This window comes from Lathyrus oleraceus, chromosome 4 (genome assembly GCF_024323335.1).
Source record: "Lathyrus oleraceus cultivar Zhongwan6 chromosome 4, CAAS_Psat_ZW6_1.0, whole genome shotgun sequence".
NCBI classification, from domain to species: Eukaryota; Viridiplantae; Streptophyta; class Magnoliopsida; order Fabales; family Fabaceae; genus Lathyrus; species Lathyrus oleraceus.
Genome location: NC_066582.1, coordinates 308,413,214 through 308,428,468, shown reverse-complemented (window position 1 = coordinate 308,428,468; position 15,255 = coordinate 308,413,214). Strand labels below are relative to the sequence as shown.

Below are 15,255 nucleotides of genomic sequence, written 5' to 3'. Positions count from 1 at the left end.
TTACCGAAGATCCAAACCTTCATTTATCCGTATTTGTCCAATACGCTGATACTGTTAAAGCTAATGGGGTCACTTCAGAGGCAATTCGACTTCGTCTTTTTCCTTTCTCATTAAGAGATAGCGCTAGAAGATGGCTTCAATCTCTTCCTTCCAACTCAGTCACCACATGGAACGAGTTGAAGAAAGTTTTTCTTGCCCGATATTTTCCGCCAAGCAAAACAGCTATGTTAAGAGCCCAGATAAACGGATTTAAACAGAAAGACAACGAGTCTCTTTTCGAAGCATGGGAAAGATACAAAGACATGATGAGACTTTGCCCACACCATGGTTTGGAAGACTGGTTAGTAATTCACACATTTTATAATGGTCTCTTATACAATACAAGGTTAACAATAGACGCCGCTGCAGGTGGTGCACTAATGAACAAACCTTACGCTGATGCTTACCAGCTTATCGAGAGCATGGCCCAAAACCACTATCAGTGGGGAACCGAACGAACGAATGTGGAAAAACCTCAACCGAAAACTGGCATGTACGAGATAAGTAACCTTGATCACGTCAATGCAAAAGTGGATGCTTTGGTCCAGAAAATTGAAAGTTTAAACGTATCACCTCCAGCAGCCGTGGTTGCTATAACTCAGAATTGCGAGGTCTGTGGAATCCAAGGCCACACTCCTGCGGAATGTCAACTCTTGACTGGAATCCAAACAGAGCAAGTAAACTATGCTCAAGGAAGCCCCTATTCGAATACCTATAACCCAAATTGGAAGAACCATCCAAACTTCTCATATAAGAGTAATAATGCTTTATACGCACCTGGACAGTCTCCAAATCAAGCCCCATCTATACCTCCGGGATATCAGAAACAGAATCCTAACAATAATACCCCTAGAAAATCCAACCTGGAAATCATGATGGAAAATTTTATAGCTTCCCAACAACAAACCAATAAAGATTTCTTAAACCAGAACATACGCATTGGCGAACAACTTAAACAACTAGCAAGCAAAGTAGATGCCCTGGCTACCCATAACAAAATGCTGGAAACGCAAATATCTCAAGTAGCTCAACAACAAGCACCTACTGCTGCACCAACTGGTACATTCCCTGGACAGCCCCAACCCAATCCGAGAAGCCAAGCTCATGCAATTATATTAAGAAGTGGAACGGAAGTGGAAGGACCGTCTGACCCAAGGATAGAAAACCAAAACCCTAAGAAATCTACTGAGGAAAGTGAACCTAAGGAAAAGGAAGAGAGTAATAAGGAAACCCTAGAAAAGAAGGAACCTTATGTACCTCCACCACCTTACAAACCACCTATACCTTACCCTCAAAGGCTTGTTAAAACCAAAGATGTAGGCCAATTTAGAAAATTTGTTGATCTCCTTAAACAATTAAACGTTACAATTCCGTTTACCAAAGCTATTACGCAAATGCCCTCATATGCTAAATTCTTAAAAGAAATTCTTTCTAATAAAAGGAAACTTGAGGATAGCGAAACCGTTACACTCCCTGCCGAATGTAGCGCTATAATCCAAAACATGCCCCCTAAACTCAAGGATCCGGGTAGTTTCTCTATACCCTGTCACATAGGAAAATTTGTCATCGACAAAGCCTTATGCGATTTAGGAGCCGGAATTAGCGTTATGCCTTTATCCATATGTAAGAAACTGGAAATGGGAGAATTAAGACCGACCAAAATGTCTGTGCAATTAGCAGATCGTTCCATCAAATATCCTGTAGGAATCCTTGAAAACGTTCCCGTACGCATAGGTCAGTTTTACATTCCCACTGACTTCACAATTATGGACATTAGAGAAGATGATACGACACCTATTATACTAGGAAGACCATTCTTAGCAACTGCCGGTGCAATCATAGACGTAAAACGAGGACGACTCACCTTCGAAGTAGGCGAAGAGAAAATTGAATTCATTCTTTCCCAATTCTTGAAAGCACCTGCAATAGAAGATACATGTTACTTCATGGATATCATCGATGAATGCATAAAAGAAGCAGAGTCAGGAGAAGACAAATCATCAGACTATCTTTTAGAGGACAAATCTAAACAATGCCTAGCAATAACACCGGATCCTACGCAGTGTCTTAACAAACCAACCCCTGATTTGAAAACACTTCCCAAGAATCTGAGATATGAATTCCTAGACTTAGAACTTGAACGACCTGTGATAGTTAATGCAGATCTAGGAAGACTCGAAACAGAAAAACTCCTACATATCTTAAGAAAATATCCAACCGCACTAGGATACCACATCACCGATCTTAAAGGAATAAGCCCTTCTATTTGTATGCACCGCATCATGTTAGAAGAAGACTGTAAAACCTCTAGGGAACACCAGAGAAGACTAAATCCGATCCTAAGTGAGGTAGTAAAGAAAGAAATAACCAAGTTATTGGAAGCAGGTATTATATATCCTATATCTGATAGCAAATGGGTTAGTCCTGTACACGTTATACCAAAGAAAGGAGGCATAACCGTTATTGAAAACGAAAAAGGAGAAACTATAACTAAACGAATCGAATCGGGATGGAGAATGTGCATTGATTATAGGAAACTAAACAAAGCAACCCGAAAAGATCATTTCCCTTTACCATTCATTGACCAGATGTTAGAACGATTAGCTAAACATTCACATTTCTGTTATTTAGACGGTTATTCGGGCTTCTTTCAAATACCAATTCACCCTGATGACCAAGAAAAGACAACATTCACATGCCCTTTTGGTACCTTCGCGTATAGACGAATGCCGTTTGGTCTATGTAATGCCCCTGCAACTTTTCAAAGATGCATGATGGCAATATTCGCCGACTTTCTCGAAAACATCATGGAAGTATTTATGGATGACTTTTCTGTATACGGACAAAGCTTCGAAGAATGCCTTGAAAACCTGGAAAGAGTTCTGGAGCGATGTGTAAAAGTAAACTTAGTACTTAATTGGGAAAAGTGCCACTTTATGGTACAAGAAGGAATTGTTTTAGGACACATCATCTCGAACAGAGGAATTGAAGTAGACAAAGCCAAAATAGAGGTAATCGAAAATCTTCAACCCCCAAGAACCGTGAGAGAAGTACGAAGCTTTTTAGGACACGCCGGTTTTTACCGACGATTCATCAAAGACTTCTCTAAGATAACTAAACCCTTAACCGGACTGTTGATGAAAGATGCTGAATTCATATTCGACGATAACTGTTTAAAAGCATTTCAAACTCTTAAACAAGCATTGATCTCCGCACCCATTATGCAGACACCAGACTGGAATGAACCATTCGAAATAATGTGCGATGCCAGTGATTATGCTGTAGGTGCTGTTTTAGGACAAAGAAAGGATAAAAAGCTTCACGTTATATATTACGCTAGCAGAACCCTGGATGAAGCACAGATGAATTATGCCACAACCGAGAAAGAACTCCTAGCAGTGGTATTTGCACTAGATAAATTTCGTTCTTATCTGGTAGGAGCCAAAATAATAGTTTACACTGATCACGCTGCTATCAGGTACCTTTTAACAAAAAAAGATGCTAAACCTAGACTCCTAAGATGGATCTTGTTACTACAAGAATTCGACTTAGAAATCAAGGACAAGAAAGGAACTGAAAACGTAGTAGCAGACCACCTCTCTAGACTTGAGAACCTTGAACCGGAAAGAACATCCATTAATGATGATTTCTCGTATGATAAACTCATAGCTACTTTGGAAGAGAACAACTCCGACATGCAAGTAGAAACCACCTTAGCTATATCTGTCACACCATGGTACGCTGATCTAGTCAATTATTTAGCTGCCGGAATAGTTCCACCTACTCTATCTTACCAGCAGAAGAAACGATTCTTCCACGACATAAAACACTATTACTGGGATGATCCCTTACTTTTCAAAAGAGGCCCCGATGGTATTTTCCGTCGATGTATACCCGACGAAGAGGTAGAAAATATAATCCAACACTGTCACTCTGCGCCTTATGGTGGACACACAAGTACATCCAAGACCTGCTCTAAAATCCTACAAGCTGGCTTTTATTGGCCAACTATATGGAAGGACGTACATGCGGCTATTAAGGAGTGTGACAGATGTCAACGCACGGGAAACATATCTAGACGTGACGAGATGCCACAAAAAGGTATTTTGGAAGTAGAGATTTTTGACGTGTGGGGGATAGACTTCATGGGACCTTTCCCATCCTCTTTCGGTAACAAATACATACTCGTGGCAGTTGACTACGTATCAAAATGGATCGAAGCTATAGCTTCTCCAACAAATGACACCCGAGTAGTAACTAGACTCTTTAAAAATATAATATTTCCGAGATTTGGCATCCCAAGAATAGTAGTCAGTGATGGTGGATCACACTTTATATCCAAGGTACTCGAAAAACTACTACTTAAATATGGAGTGAGACATAGGATAGCAACACCTTATCACCCTCAAACCAGTGGACAAGTGGAAGTATCTAACAGAGAAATCAAGCAAATTCTAGAAAAAACGGTCGCCACTTCAAGGAAAGATTGGTCATTGAAATTACCAGAAGCTTTATGGGCATACCGAACTGCTTATAAAACTCCCATAGGGACGACCCCATTTAAGCTCATTTATGGAAAATCCTGTCACCTCCCGGTAGAATTAGAACATAAAGCCTATTGGGCTATTAGAAATTTAAATTTGAATTATAAAGCCGCCGGTGAAAAGAGAATCCTTGACATAAACGAATTAGAGGAACTCAGAAGAGACGCCTATGAAAATGCCAAAATCTATAAAGAAAGAACAAAACAATGGCATGACAAGCGTATATCAAGGAAAATCTTCAAGCAAGGCGACGCAGTACTTTTATTTAACTCCAGACTAAAGTTATTCCCGGGAAAACTACGATCCAGATGGTCAGGACCTTTTCAGATCACTAAAATCTTTCCCAGTGGAGCGGTAGAAATAAAAGGACAATCTACAGAACCGTTCACCGTAAACGGGCAACGTCTGAAACATTATCACTACGCGGAAACCAACGAGGATTCGCAAATTCTACACTTAGGCGAAATGCCCCCAGGACTCATAGACTATATTTAACAGTTTCTTTGTCGAGCTTGCGACATTTAAACAAAGCGCTTAGTGGGAGACAACCCACAAAATTAATTTGTTATTTTATTATTCTATTATTATTATCATTTCCCTATTTTTCTCTTAATTATTCTTTTAATTTCTATTTAGTATTCATTATTGATTTATTCAAAAAGAAAAAAATATATCTATATATAATAATAATAATTCTTTTCTTCTTTCGGCATTTGGCCAAATCCTGACTTAAACTCATGTTTCTTTTCTCTAGCTAACACTAACCAGATGGGACATTCTGATCGTATGGGTATCAAGTTCAGAGGAATGGCTCAGAAACGAAAGTTTGAAGAACTAGCCGCTAGAGAGATGCTACCTAGTTTATATGCTGATGATTGGGCGATGACTGCCCTTGGATTGAGACAGAGTGTCCTGTTTTTGCTGAATCAGATAGGATGGGAGACCTCCCCTATCCTGAGACATTTCACCACCTACCGGAGACTCACACTAGAATTCCTTAGTTCATTAATCTATCTACCCAGCCATGGAAAAGGAATTAGCAGAGGTTTTATCCAGTTCAGAATGTTCAATATGGAGTACCAATTTAATATTAGAGACTTCACCAACCTTTTGGGTTTTCCTACCTCCTTTGATACATTCACTGTCAGCCAGGAAGAACTTTTTGAATATAGAGAGCTTGAACACTTTTGGGGTAAGCTGACTGGAAATGATGAGCCCGAAGAACATGAGTTTCTCTCTGGAAACATACATAACCCGGCTTTTCGCTATTTCCATAAGATCCTGACCCACACTTTATTTGGGAAGAAGTCAAATAGTACTTCAGTTTCACGTGATGAACTCTTCATCATATTTTGTGCTTCCCAGAACCGTCCAGTAAACGGTGCTACTTTTATGTTAGCTAATTTGGACCACCTTATCCAGGATGAGCGAGCACCCATTAGAATAGGCGGTTTGATCACTATGATAGGTAATGCTATTGGATTACGTCAGCCTATGCTTGACCTTAGCCCTTTTTGTGGCATTACTACTATGAGTATACCCTTCCTCTTCAACATTATGTTTATAGCAAACATAGGGTCTGATGAGTTTGAGCTTATTATTGATAACCAGGTTCTCTGCCTATTCACCATGCCCGATCCTAGAACTAGTGTTCATAACCAAAGGAACTGGCTCTATAACCTGAATGAAACCCCAACTCCTGCTGGATCCACTGAATCCATCCAGGACTATGAGATTTGTGATGACTATGAGCACTATGTTGACCATATCTCTCATGCTGAATCTGACCCTCAGACACCTTCCGGCTACTATGATATTGATCCTCCTCCTCAGCCTGTCCTGACCGAAGAATCAGCCATGCCTGATCTCCGACATCATATGCCAGGAACAGATATTAAAACCGTCATTGAAGCCTTGATGTCAGAGCAAGACGCCCTCAGGGAAGATTTCCACAACTTGAGACTTGAAATCCTAGAATACTTGAGCAGCACGGCAAGTCAGTTACGTATGTTACGGCATCATGTTAACTCTTTTGCTCCTCCGGCCAGAGATCCGAAGATAGATGGAATTTAGTTATTTCTTTCTAAGTTATTTAGTTTTAGGCTAGATTTTTCATTAATGTTGTTTGAATTCATGTTTATTTCTATTTCATTTCATTGTTTTCCTTCCCTGTAATACATTATGATCATTCTTATTGAAGCTGTTTAGTTAATTTTATTATGCAATGGCTATTACGCTCTACTGTTGTTACCTATTATTATTATTATACAAAGCAAGTAAGCGTGCACAATACATTAAAATTGCAGACTAAAAATGATCATAAGCAAAATGAAACATTAAAATACGCTACCAAAGTAATTCTGTGAAGCGCTGTTGAAAGCCTTTCCAAAAAGAAATATGTGACGAGCGTCACACTACCCATAACGGACGGCACGTCTATTGCCTGTTACGAGCGTCACAGCCTTGTGACGAGCGTAACGCCCCTCAGACATGTGAACGTTAGGGAGCCGTTGGAGACGAACGTTACACTTTAACTTTTTACATTCCCCATTCATTTTTCATTTACCACACTTAATTACTCTTCAACCACTTTTTCTTTCTATCTTCCAATCCTTCTCCTATAAATACCTACCAAAACTTCCTTCATTCACCACAAAACAATTCTCTCATATCAAATACATTTCTTTCCAAATCATCCCTTCAAAAATTCATCACAATGGCGGGAAATCAAAATTTCGGAAATATCATCTTCCGATCCGGAGATGACAACTATCAGCAAGAGCAATTCGAACGTTTCCAACAGCGAGGCGTAGCTTCCACCAGGTACCCCGATTTAACTTGTTTACAACAATTAGGATTACTCCAAGGTATCGAATGGATGCTCCGCCTAGCCGACTTAACCTTCCTTTGCACTCATAATCAACCCACCTACCCATCCCTAACCTTAGAATTCTTAAGTTCATACGACTATACCACTCCCGCCGGTGAAGACGACTTTTTAACCGGTACCGCAACCTTCCGCATGTTCAACACCGAGTACTCCTTAACCCAAAACCAATTGAGTACCATGTTACAATTTCCCATAGAAGGTCAGGTACACCCCAGAATCCCTCAAAACTCAAACTGGAACACAGTTGGCGTTTTTGGCCTTTTTAAGAAAATTACCGGTATAGATACCTACAACTGGGAAGAACTCCTTCTCTCCCATATACATAACCCCACTATCCGGTACTTCATCCGCATCTTGCAAAACACAATTTTTGGAAGACCAAACAACAGCAAGGTCAACTCAAAGGAGCTATTTTTCCTCCAATGCGTCTTCGAACCGGATACTCAGGTAAACGCCGCCTCTTTTCTCTTTCATCATATCCGCACCTTATGTGCTAGAGGCCGGCAACCCTTTATAATTGGTGGATTAATAACATCCATAGCACTTGGCCTGAACTTAGGGGATAAACTCCAAACTTTAGAATCCCTACCTCCCCTGTCTATGGATATCAGCTATTGCCACTCCAGCCGCCTGATTAAAAACAGAGTAGGCGGAGGATATCATCTTATGGTGAACAACCAGGCTGTCCCAAGCGTTGTTCTACCAAATATCGCCCTAACTGATGTCACAAACCCCGACCGCCACCTCTATGATCTAAACGCTCCTGAAACCACCGAGCCTTTACAAACAAACCCACAAACAGATGAGTTTGAAGAAATGGAACAAGGTGATCATCCTCCTACACAACATTCAGCCCCGCTCAACCCTTCCAGTAATGCAGCCGACCCATCCTCCCAACGTCGTCGACGAAGAAGGCCTGCAACCAATGACGACATTATGGATGCTATCGATGGAATGCAGGTACAGAATGCAGAGATGATGCAGATGATGCGTCAAATGCAACAGCAACAGGATGCTCGGAATGCCATAACCGACCAGCGGTTTACTGAGTTGTTTAGCAGGTTCGACAACTTAGACATACGTCAAAGATCACCAGGTCCAAGAACCAGAGGCGGAAGGCAGCCTTAGTTGTTATTTTCTTTGCATTTCCATTATGTATTTCTTTCCCTTAAAACATTGAGGACAATGTTTAGTTTAAGTATGGGGGGGAAACAATATTCTTCCTATTTCCATTTTTCAAGTATGTTACCTTCCCTTTCATTGTTATTTCCCTTTCTTACTATCTAAAAAAAAAAAAAAAAAAAAAATTATTTTAAGTTATGTCCGAGTGTGAAAATTTCTATTATCTATTCCCTCAATTTTCTTGAGCCATAACAAAAAAATTTTAACACACCCAATAAGTATAAAGGTTGCTTATTTTATAAAACTTGAGAGAAATCAAGACAAAAATTATTACCATAACAACGCTCTGAGAACCTCAATATGTTAGATCAGGATAAGTACCTATTATACCGATCCCTTGAACTTTTAGTTCTATGGCAACCCCAAGTAGTTTATACAGAAGTCAGCACCATCTTAATAGCAAACTACGTGGAGAGCCGATGAATATAAGTGAATGATCCCCAAAAGTAACCTAAGATATATAAATATATCAAGAAATGCACTAAGTAAATTAGGTGATCCTTACCAGATCATTTAATCTAAAGGTTGCAGATCATGCAAAAGCACAATACGAAAGATCCATTATGAGTTGGTTCAGTAGGAATCTGGTACTGAACTTGGTAGGGCGGACTACGGTTCGATCCCCCGCAATTTGCAATGGACTGAATAATGAAGTTATCCGACTTATGTACCAGAACTTCTAGCTAAAAGCGGATCATAATCACTAACCGGTTACTCCACTATGTGCGCGAAAAGATAAAGGGCTTAATGTGATTTCGCTAGAATGAAAACGGGTAAAATAAGACTAAAGGAACCAGGATAGCTATCATAGGGTACTTGAACTGATTTGCATAAGGTAGGGTTATCTAAGTTGTAACGGTAGTTGTTGATGTCAAGATTAAACTCAAGTCCTCCCAAACAAAAACCCATTTGCAACCTAGTACGAATTGATGTGTGCTTTGAAATTTCATCTGGCTAAAACTTTTAACAAGTTCTATACTGAATTTTGCTTGAGGACAAGCAAAGATTTAAGTATGGGGGAGTTTGATAACACGAAATTATATCACATTTTAAGACTTAATTCAATTAGATTATATTATCATTTACTTTAGTTTATCTCATTTTATCAGATATTATGCAGTATTTCCTTGCTATTTATGTCAGGTATCCATTTTGAAGCAAAAGTGAAAAAGGGAAGAAAAGGAGGTGTAGAAAGGAGTAAAAAGGAAACAAATATCAAAGACCAAGCCCAGCCCAAAGAAAGCGCACGTTGTGCCTGTGACGGGCGTCACAAGGGTTGTGACGAGCGTCACACTAGAAGCACCACTGTGACGAGCGTCACACATGGTGTGACGAGCGTCACACCATTCCACTAGCTTTTTGGCGCAAGTCACGCCCTCAGAAAGACTTGAAGAGGAACGTTGAGAAGTTGGTCTCCTATATCCACGCCGCGCATGTAGCCACGTTGAAGAATGGGAGAAACGGAATGCAGTTACCAACACTATTATAAATAGCCATCTCACAAAGCTAAAAGGGGGACCAGTTTTTTCACGCTCACATTGCCGAAGCTCTGCCAAATTTTCTTTTCACGCCTTTTGCTTATTTTTCTTTTCCAGCATTGTTTATTTTATTTATTTCTTTTGCAAGCTTTACATTCTTTTTCCCTTGCAAATTTACCTTTCCAGTTTTAGCTTTTAGATATTTTTCGCATAATAGTTTCTACACCGGAAACTATTGTGCAACTTTATACTGGATTTAACCTTACGTTATATTCCAGTTTTATTTCCTTGATTTAATTTACTGTTTAATTGAAGAATCCAAGAACAAATCCTACCGGCTTGTGGTGGAGTGTTCAAGACCATTGTATTACGCATTCAGGTTCTTTAATTGTTATTTAATTTTTAATGTTTTATTTTATTATTTATCTATATTATCTGCCTGGAATGAGTCTGTTTATGCATAATATAAATTCTTATTTATTTAGCATGTCTGGCTAATTTGCCTAGGTATCGGTGTGTAAAGTAAGCAGAATAAGGGATCAAGACTGAGTCGGTCTACCTAAACTTAAAATCAAAATCAATCTTTTTACGGTCTCAACTTACAGGTTTAATAACAAGATTTTTTACAAAAGTAAAAGACATAAAGAAGTTAAAATCAATAGAGCGAGAGTTTGAGATTTTAACTGGACAGTGTAAGTTAGGCATTAATTCTAGATCAGGGCGAGAGCAAGTTTTAGAGTTAATTAAATTCTGACCTTTTCCAAAAAGTATTTTTAAAGATTGAATGTGAGGACGAGAGTTAAGCATTTGGATTTAATTATATAACCTAAGTCAACAGAGCGAGAGTTTGAGATAAGGGTGTTTAAAACGGTCAGTATTTTCTTAAAAAGAGTTTCTGCAACTTTATTGTTTTCAAAATATGGTTTTTGACTTAATTATAAGTGACAGCAACATTAATATAAAATCATGGTTTATTCAACAGAGCGAGAGTTTGAGATAGAACCTTTAACCAATAAAGTTAACCGAAACGATTCATTTTAAAACCAAGAAACCGACAAAGACTTGATTCCCTAGTTTTGACGAACTACATACCGATATCCGTCTTATTAATATTTAATCTAGATATTAGTTTAGCTCTTAGTTTTTCCCAAACAATCAAACATTTTCACCTTAGATTTACGTAGTAACCTTAGATAACGGTATATCGATTCATAAGTCCCTGTGGGATCGATATCTTTTAAAACTACGCGATAGAACTGTGCACTTGCAGTTTGTATCCCATTCTCGACTCACCCAGTCGAGCGATCAGCAACACAACTTCGCCAAAGACAGCTCTCTTAGAGCCATCAAAAGCCCTCACAACTAAGTTACTTGGCCTCAGGATGGTGTCATCGCAATCCAACTTCATTAAGGCTTTCTTTGGAAGAACATTCAGAGAAGAGTCTGTATCAACCAAAACATGGGAAAGCATCACCCCTTTGCACTCCATTGTGATATGCAAGGCTTTGTTGTGATTCCTGCCCTCAGACGTCAGGTCATTATCGGTGAAACCTAGCCCCCGGCTAGCGTTTACATTGGAAACTACCGACTCCAGCTGGTTAACAGTTATCTCCGGTGGAACATAGGCCATATTCAGTACTTTCAACAAGGCTGCTCTGTGCGCCTCAGAGCACAATAATAGTGAGAGAATGGAGATCTTTGAGGGTGTCTGATTTAGCTGGTCGACTACCTTGTAGTCACTTTTCTTGATAATCCTCATAAACTCATCCACTTCCTTCTCGAATGCGGTCTTAGGAGGATCTTCCTTAGTAGTAACCTCTTCGGTGGATACCCGTTTCCCTTTAGCCTTGGCAGCTGCCTCGGCTTCAGTATTCGCGCGTAATGTTGATGGTGCAAATAGGCGTCCACTGCGAGTGAAGCCACCAACCCCTCCAACATTGTCTACAGCGGAGCTACCAATGTCAATGTCTTCTTCGTTAACTTTCTGCCCCTGGCAGTAGATATCAGCCCCATAGTGCCACGGGATATCACTGTCTTTCTCATACGGAACAGGTCCTGGTACCGTGATGGTGATTGGACCAACCAAAGTCGGTTGAGGGATGTCAGAGTAAATTGCGACTGGTGCTGAACTTTCGATGTTCACGGCTGCTGGTTCTGTACTTTCTGGGAAATATATTGTTGTCGGAGCGAGTCTCTCGGGAACATATATTTCTTCAGGAGTGAAATAAAACGTCACCGTCGATACATCATTCTTCACCGGACGGTCCTGATCGAACTAAAGACAACCTTCATCTATCAGTTGCTGAATACCCCTTCTCAAACTGTCACATCCGTTTTCGGCAGCTTGACAATTTCTGCATTCTTCCCCACAGCCCGGGAAAATCTGTCCTTTCAGAAGTCGGTCTTTAACCACCGATAGCGAAGTCTTCACCTTAGTCACATCAGAAACCAAATTCAAAGTTTCCCCACTATCAACAGCATTAATCCTCTGCCCGCCGTGAGCCGGCATCGGGTTCTGGATAACATTATGCACCGGAGCAAAATTGATAGCCTGGGCATCTCTCAAATCTTGTACCTTTAACTGGAGAGCCTTGCAATTATCTGTAGTATGGCCAGGTGCATTGGAGTGAAAAGCACATTTGGCGTTGACATCATAACCTCTAGGCAAATTATTGGGATCGATTGGTGGGGCCAGAGTTCTCAACATAACCAGATTCATGTCAATCAGCTTGGGAAGTAATACTGAATAAGGCATTGGGATTGGCTCGATAACCCGGTCCGTCTGCCTTGGACGTTGTTGATAGTGTCTCTGCTGACCCGGATTACCTCCTTGTTGTTGATTGTTGTACCTGGGTTGTTGTTGCGGATGATATTGCGGTTGAGGAACAGGTGTTGGAATAGTGACTGCGGCCACTTGATCTTGATAATAATTAGGGCGTCCTCTACCCCTGCCTCTGCTGGCATACACAACGCTTGCCTCGCCTTCTTTTCTTCGCTGACCGTTACCAGCAAACGGTCTCTTGGGACCTGATGAGTTGGAAGCACTATTGTCTTGAATTCGGCCCATCTTCAACAAACTCTCGATTCTTTCTCCAGCAATTACTATCTCTGCAAAGCTGATTGACGGGCAAGCAACCAATCTCTCAATATAATTGCCTTGAAGAGTGTTCATGAACATGTCCGCCATCTCCCTTTCAGAGATAGGGGGTTGGACGGACGCAGCAATCTGTCTCTAACGCTGAGCATACTCTCTAAAGGTTTCCTTGGCAGTCTGAGACATACCTTGCAACAAGGTCCGATTTGGAGCCATGTCCAAGTTGTATTGGTATTGCTTGACAAAAGCCTCTGCCAAGTCTTTCCAGCTCTTGATGGTAGTACGAGACAAATGAGAATACCATTCACGAGAAGCTCCAGTTAGGCTGTCTTCAAAATAGTACATCCACAGCTTTTCATCTTCCGTGTGAGCTCCCAACCTTCCCAGATAAGATTGGAGATGAGTGCGTGGGCAAGAAGCCCCGTTGTATTTCTCAAAAGTAGGGGGTTTGAACTTGTGAGGAATCCTTACTCCCTGAACCAGACCAAGATTTGTAACATCAAAGCCTAAGGAATTTTGAGACTCCAAAGATTTGAGCGTCTCAGCAAGCTCATCCATACGGCGAGTGGTCTCGAGGGCCTCGTCGTGCAAAGAAAATTGATCACACTGATAATCTTCAGTAACGAGGTGCCCGTTAATCCGAATTCCTTGATTCACATTGTACCTTCCACCAATACCATTTCCAACATTCCCTGTGTTGCCAACATTACCCGGGTTTCCATCAGCATTTGCGTTACCCACGTTACCAGTGTTCACAGGGTTATCAGCGTTCCCAGGGTTTCCCTCAGCATTTGGTATCTCCACCTCCGGATCGGGTCTCGGTTGCTCAACCAATTCCCTCAGCTTTTCTTGACCTGCTGCCATACCAGTAATCAATGTCATGAACTGATCCATCCTTTCACGCATATCAGCCAGCTCTTTCTGTACTTGGTCCATCGCTAGTCGTGGACAGTTTTCCTTTGTCGGGTATCTGTGAACTCGCTTGGGACCAATAACTTCCTGATACAGGGAACAAACATTAGACACTGCGGTGACACCTGCAAAACAGACAAGGGTTAATATGCATGGTATGCGATGCACTGCTTGTTCAGTTTTAAGGCACCCCCGTTTTGAAAGGGAATACCCTGCAAATGAATAAGCATGAGATGTTGGATGCAAATATGCAGATGATGTTATGCAATGCAATGGCATGTCAATCAGAATTGATGGATCCGCTTGAACATCTGTCAGGTTGCACTGCCTTTAGAGAAATTCACTGAGGAATATAATACAAGACCAAAACTCTGCTCCAGAAAACCGGGTTGGTTGGAGGTTAAGGTTTCCTGAATTTAGCCCACCCCTCACTGGTAGGTTCTAAGAACAGAAGTTCGTGCTTCAGCCCTTCAGTCGCGAATAATACGTTTACCACTGAAGGTTTGGCCTTATTACGGGATAAAAGACCTCCACTGACTCCCCTCAACAGGACATCCTAAAGCAAGTTCCCAGTCTCGGGGTCCTCGAATTGATCAGCGAGAATGCGCCCACCAGAGCTAACATAATCACGTCTCGGAGGAGAGGCCTTGACTGAGTTCTCGGGAAATGGTCACCAGAGTCGACGATTTCTAAAGGAACACCATGTCGTTACGGAACATCCGTAGGACATAATATATCCAAAAGAAACCTCGTCTGGGTGTGGTTCTTCACGAACGACTTAACATAGCAACATGCCATGCAAACCTCATGATCATCCACTCTAAAACCTGTGTGTACACTCAAGCCTGGGTAATGGGCTTATCTCTCATAGAACATCCCATCCCAACAAACAAACAAACAGATCCAATAGATACAACAGATGCATGCAAGCAGGTAAGCAAATAAATGTACAAAAGCATGAACACCCAATAAACAAGAAATCACACAAGCTAGGAGGGACTCGCTTAGGGAAGATGGACCAGCAAGAGGTCAACTTCTTAGTCCCCAGCAGAGTCGCCAGTTGTCGCAACCTGAAAAATACAGTGCGCAAAAAAAACAACCGGCGAAAGAAAAAGA

General features: G+C 41.0%; 1 pseudogene; it reads right to left on the bottom strand.

Annotated features, from left to right (window-relative positions):
- Positions 1-231: 231 nt before the first annotated feature.
- Positions 232-331, bottom strand: LOC127077240 (uncharacterized; annotated as a pseudogene).
- Between the last annotated feature and the right edge of the window lie 14,924 nt (positions 332-15,255).